The sequence below is a fragment of the Montipora foliosa genome, chromosome 2 (assembly GCF_036669935.1).
Source record: "Montipora foliosa isolate CH-2021 chromosome 2, ASM3666993v2, whole genome shotgun sequence".
Classification (NCBI taxonomy): Eukaryota; Metazoa; Cnidaria; class Anthozoa; order Scleractinia; family Acroporidae; genus Montipora; species Montipora foliosa.
The window spans coordinates 28,149,791-28,155,544 of NC_090870.1; the positions used below are offsets into that span (position 1 = coordinate 28,149,791).

Consider the following 5,754-nt stretch of genomic DNA (forward strand, 5'->3'; position numbering starts at 1 on the left):
TCTGGTCTCACACGGAAAGGCCAACCCAGTAAAGTTGAGTGGGGTGAAGCACAAGAGAAAGCCTACCGAACAATCAAGTCTTACCAAAAAGTGAGCCTATTCTACGGCTCCCCAATCCAGCTAAAACCCATTTCTTACGGACCGACGCCTCCAACAGTGGAATAGGTGCAGTATTAATGCAGAAACATGATGAGAAGTTGCTTTCTGTTCGCTGCGCAAGCAAGAAATTGACAAGTGCAGAAAGGAACTACTCTACAATTGAGAAAGAATGCCTAGCGATTGTATGGAGTATCAAGACATTTCATCGTTATTTGTACAAAAATTCTTTTGTTCTTCAGATGGACCATGAACCCTTAAAGTACATGAACAGTGCTAAGTTCGCCAATGGACGTCTTATGCTTTGGGCTATGTTTTTGCAAAGTTATTCATTCACAGTTGAAGCCATTAAGGGGTCAGAGAACGTTGGAGCAGATTACTTAAGTCGTGCTGAGGAATAAGTTTATTGGCATTGAACTACCCCTTATTTGGCAATTTTTCTTGTTTAGGATAAATTCAGAAAATTTCTTCTGAAAGGGGTTGTGTTACGAAAAAAAGCATTGCGTGACCAGCGTTACTTTCTAGAAGCTTCCCGAGAGTTCGTAGTTTGTTTATTTTTACGTTCGTGCGTAAGAGTTTCTAAATGGGTGTTTTGTAATCTTTCTATAATTAGATTGTTTACTGTTTCAGAAAGTTCTAGAATCTCATTGTGAAAGTATACAAGTAAGTGAGTCTGAGCTATGAGTTTTAACTAGTTTTGCAGAAGCGAAGAGAGTTGGCATTAGCCATGTTTAGTCAAGTGTGACAGAAGCAGTGTTTATTAAAGTTGTGTGCTGTTTAGAGTTTTACTTCGTGGAAACTTCGTTCACCCTGCAGTCTTAAATGGTAGCTAAATCGGAATCAATATCAGGTGATAGCTGGTGGAAAGAAGCAGTTTACAACGAGTGTAACTTCCGTTTGGAAATCACCATACCGATCAGCATAGAGTTACATAACAAACAAAACTTCATCACCTACTTTAACCCTGCCAAAACTTAAGTTGAAGGTTATCACTCTCCAGCAAGCTTATCATAGTACGGTAATCTTTGGGCGTTTAGAATAGTGAAAAAAGTATTATCCTTGGTAGAGCTTCCATTCTTGGTTTATCAAGTTACATGCTGTTTAGAGTTTTACTTCGTGGAAACTACGTTCATTTTGGAATAAATCTTGTTGCTGTTCCGAAAACCCAGCGTTCAGTTTAGTTTGCAAGCTACCCATCCTCAAAAGATCGAACTCGTAACAAATACTTAAATTTGGTATGGCTGTAACATGTACGTGTTTTCAGATAGTGCCTGTACAACCTATTTTTATCAGCAATAGATACCTTTAATCCCAGAGTAATCCAGGCCTTTGTTTGGAATTTGGATTCCTATCGCGTGAGTGGCTTAAAGGGTAAATGACTATTAATGATATTGCTTACTTTTGCATAAAACTTATCAAACATTTCAGTAGTATCTGATGGTCCATGAAGTAAATTTGACCAGTCAATGGATCTAAATTCATTCAAAAAAGCTTCTTCATTATAAATTAGAATAATCTCGTCTAAAGCTTTTCTCTTTCTGTTTTGAAAAAGCAAACCTCTCAATGATGAGAAAATTAGGCAAATGGTCTGTTATATCATATAAAAAGTTTCCACTGACTGTTTGATATTCGATAGAGTTAAAGAATATATTATCAATCAGTGTAGACGAATGATTGGTAATTCTTGTTGGTTCAGTATGTGGGGTTCCAGAAAAAAACAACTCAGAGGGTTAATAAAATCCTCTGTTAAGGAATCTTTGCTGCCACCATTTGAGAATTTCATGAGATATGGAAGCAATGGGCAGGCTGGTCCCCTAGTATACATAATGTTTGCAACGTGAGTGACAGTGTTGTATCGGTGAGAGGTTGTAGGGGCCCATAGAACATGTTGTAAATGTTGTAAACAACTTGTGAAATGAGTATCGCGGATGAGCGATTTAAGTGAGTATCGCCCATGAGCTTGTACATGATGAAACATCCGATGAAGTTTTAGCAAGATGTTAAATCAACTTATCGTTTGCTTGGTACGAAAAAATGGCAATTATCAAATTAGAATCGCTGGAGTAATATCATGGAATTTGTCACAGTTTCCTTAACGTTTGAGCGATTAGCAATGTCCATGGAATTGAATTCAATAACTGATTATTACAGGTCTCTTCGGTTTCCTTACTGGACATGCTTACTGAACTTTGAAGGTAACATATTTGTTTTAATCGACTTCAACACTGTTGAAAAATTAAGTTATTGAACCAGATTTGTTTTCGTCAATGGTGTGGTCAACGTCACATCACGCAACAAATCTAACAAATTTCCCTAAGGGGCAAGACACAGAAATGTTTCTGCAGTCTTAAATGGTAGCTAAGTCGGAATCAATATCAGTAATATTTTTTAAGGTGATAGCTGGTGGAAAGAAGCAGTTTACAACGAGTGTAAATTCGTTTGGAAATCACCATACCGATCAGCATAGAGTTACATAAAAAAACAATACTTCATAACCTACTTTAACCTTGCCAAAACTAAAGTTGAAGGTTATCACTCTCCAGCAAGCTTATCATAGTACGGTAATCTTTGGGCGTTTAGAATAGTGAAAAAAGTATTTTCCTTGGTAGAGCTTCGATTCTTGACGAGGCCATGCTCAGGAGAAAGTAAGTCCCGTGTTAATTTTAAGAATGTTCACAGTGCAAAAATTGTTTCTGTCTCTCGACAGGACACTTTTGTCAGGCTGCAGAAGAAATTTTAACACAGCAAAGCACAAAGAATGCACTTCAATGAAATACTAGTCTTAACGTCAAATTACATGTACCAGTGGGTTTGTACTAGGGTATTTGTAACAGCCAAAAACAGATATTTACTAGCAGCTTTTCCAAAATAAATTTATGCTTTGGAAAGACCAAGAAATGTGTTACGATACACCCAAATTAACAAAGAAAATATTTGCTTGCAAATAGTATTTTTATGCTTCTTCATCCCATTGTGTACTTTTATTTCTGTGGGAGCCCGGTGGCACTTATTGGGATTGTACTCAATACCCCCTTAGCATAGTTGTGCTTACTATGTGACCAGGCTTTCACGTGAGCGTCACTTCGTTTCATCTGGATGGTGGTTAAAGACGTGTTTATTTTGCATCTTGCATTTTACATTTTCATTCATCATTAGAAGTGAGTTTTATTGATCTAAACAGTTCCTTTTTGGCCTTCTTTGTCTTTGGAAATCCCCTGTGCTTCTGTGCATGTTCGATTGGGTTGTTTCTTTTGAGTTGTATACGAAAATTTGGTTTTATTAACGGAGTTGATAATGTAAATTGGCCACAGTACAGAGATTCTAAAAGCTGACGTTTTGAGCGTTAGCCCTTCGTCGCTCTGACGAAGGGCTATTATGATGAAAACTTCCATTTCTTACACCAGTCTCAGGTCACATCTCTTCCCTGGGGAACTATACATTGAGAGTTGTGGTTAAAGTCTCAGATCAATCCTAAAAATCTATTTCAGCTCCGGGCGTTGCTAAGATCCTTGATATTCCTTGAGGTCATTGTTTCAAGTTTCACAGGGAGGTTATTGTGCAGGATGCTCTTTTAAGCACTCATGTTCTAAATGTGATTGCCCACATCGGGCTATAAATTGTAATTTTCGTGCCTTTAGCAAAAGAAGTGCTTCCCACTTGTCCAATCAACACAGCAATAAAGTCCCTAGCAACCAGATCATCGCCCAACCTCCTTCCGCTGGAGCTTCCAGTAAACAGTGATCATTTGCCATTTTTTCTTTCTAGGTATATCCCTTCTGTGGTAGAGCTTCAATTATGGGTTTCCCTTGCATTATGAGAGGCCCCAAGACTCATTACGTGCAAAAAACCTACTTTCTGCAATCCAAAATCCTGTGGCAGTTGATGCCAAACTTGACAAAGAAATTGCTGTACACCGTATTGCAGGCCCTTATCCCTCGCCACTCTTTCCCCAATTTCGTATATCTCCACTTGGTTTTGTTCGTAAAAAGACAGAGGGTGAATTCCGTTTGATTCACCACCTTTCTTTCCCTAAAGGCTCGTCCTTGAATGATGGCATTTCTTCAGAATTTACTGGTGCATCCTATGCTACAGTTGAATATGCCATTCATACCATCCGAACTGTTGGGCATGGCTGTTTTATGGCCAACACAGATATTACGAATGCTTTTCGAATCATTCCTAAGATTACCACCTTTTGGGGATTACATTACTATGATCGCTGTATGCTGGTGGGTTGCTCGAGCTCTTGCAAAACTTTTGAAACTTTTTCTTCTGACGTGGAATGGAATGCCCGGGAGAAATTGCATATCGATCACATTTTGCACATGCTGGATGATTTTCTCATGGTTTCCCCCTCTCATGATTTATGTAAAAAACAGCTTGATTTATTTTTAATGCTCTGTCAATATCTGGGCATTCCTATGGCACCAGAAAAGACAATTGGCCCTTCATCAACCATTTCATTTGCAGGTATTGAGCTGGACTCAGTCCTGATAAGCTAGTTAAATGTGGTAACTTAATTGCTGGTTTTCTCAGACCTCGCAAAGTTACTTTACGTAACATAGAGTCGTTGCCAGGCTTATTGAACTTTGCCTGTACAGTAGTTGTTCCTGGTCGTGCATTTCTTTGGCATCTCATTGATTTGACAATAGGTATTCACCGTCCTCATTTCCTTATCAGCTTGACTCGAGATGTTAAGGAGGATCTTAAAGTCTGGCAGCAGTTTCTGTCTGGTTTCAACAGTCGTTCATTTTTTCTCTCTGTCGATTGGGCTAACTCACACCACCTATAACTGTGTACAGATGCATCTGGTGCCATAGGCTTTGGGGTAGTTTTTGGCAGGCATTGGTGTTAAGGTGAATGGCCCTTGAGCTGGCGCCACCGCAACATAGCATTTCTTATCCCATTGTCCTTAGTCTTTATCTCTGGGGACATACTGTTAAGAATCAGCATGTTCTGCTTTTTACTGACAATGAAGCCTTGGTCCATGTTATTAACAGACAGACTTGTCGTGACAAGGACTTAATGTTTTTTGTGCGTAAGCTGGTCCTGGTTTGTCTTAATTACAATATTTGTTTTAAATGTTAGCATGTCCCGGGCTTACAGAATAAGTTGGCTGATTCTCTGTCTCGATTACAGTTGCAGACTTTCAAACAACTGGCACCAGCTTACATGCACCAAGCTCCCACAATGATACCTCCTCATCTGCAGCCACTGAGTTGGGTTCCATTGCTTCCTTTTTACTTCGATCCAGCCTTCAGCCCTCATCCATACCAACTTATTGGCGTGCTTGGAAGCTTTTCCATCAATATTTTTGTTTCTTTTGGTGTACATGAAGCTATTCTTGGTTATTACTTGAATATGGACTGTTTATGTCAATAATTGCTCATTACTACAGGACTATGCATTGTTGCCCTGGGGCATTATCCAGCATGGGCAGCGCTTGCCTTTGGTCATCATTAACTAGATTACATTCAGTAAGTCTCTTTTCAAGGCCTAATCCTCAGCATATTTATTTCTTTCCTTATCCCAGTGTTGGTCCAGGTCATTGGCTAGCATGGGCAACCCTTGCTCTGGGCCAGTAGTATCGACATTAAGTCAGAAAGTCTCTTTTTTCAGTTGAATTTGTTTCTGTGCTGCTCTTGCCTGGGGTGGGGC

At 39.3% G+C, this 5,754-nt stretch overlaps 1 pseudogene; it reads left to right on the forward strand.

Moving 5' to 3' along the window:
• Positions 1–4,517: 4,517 nt before the first annotated feature.
• Positions 4,518–5,478, forward strand: LOC137991432 (uncharacterized; annotated as a pseudogene).
• Positions 5,479–5,754: the final 276 nt, after the last annotated feature.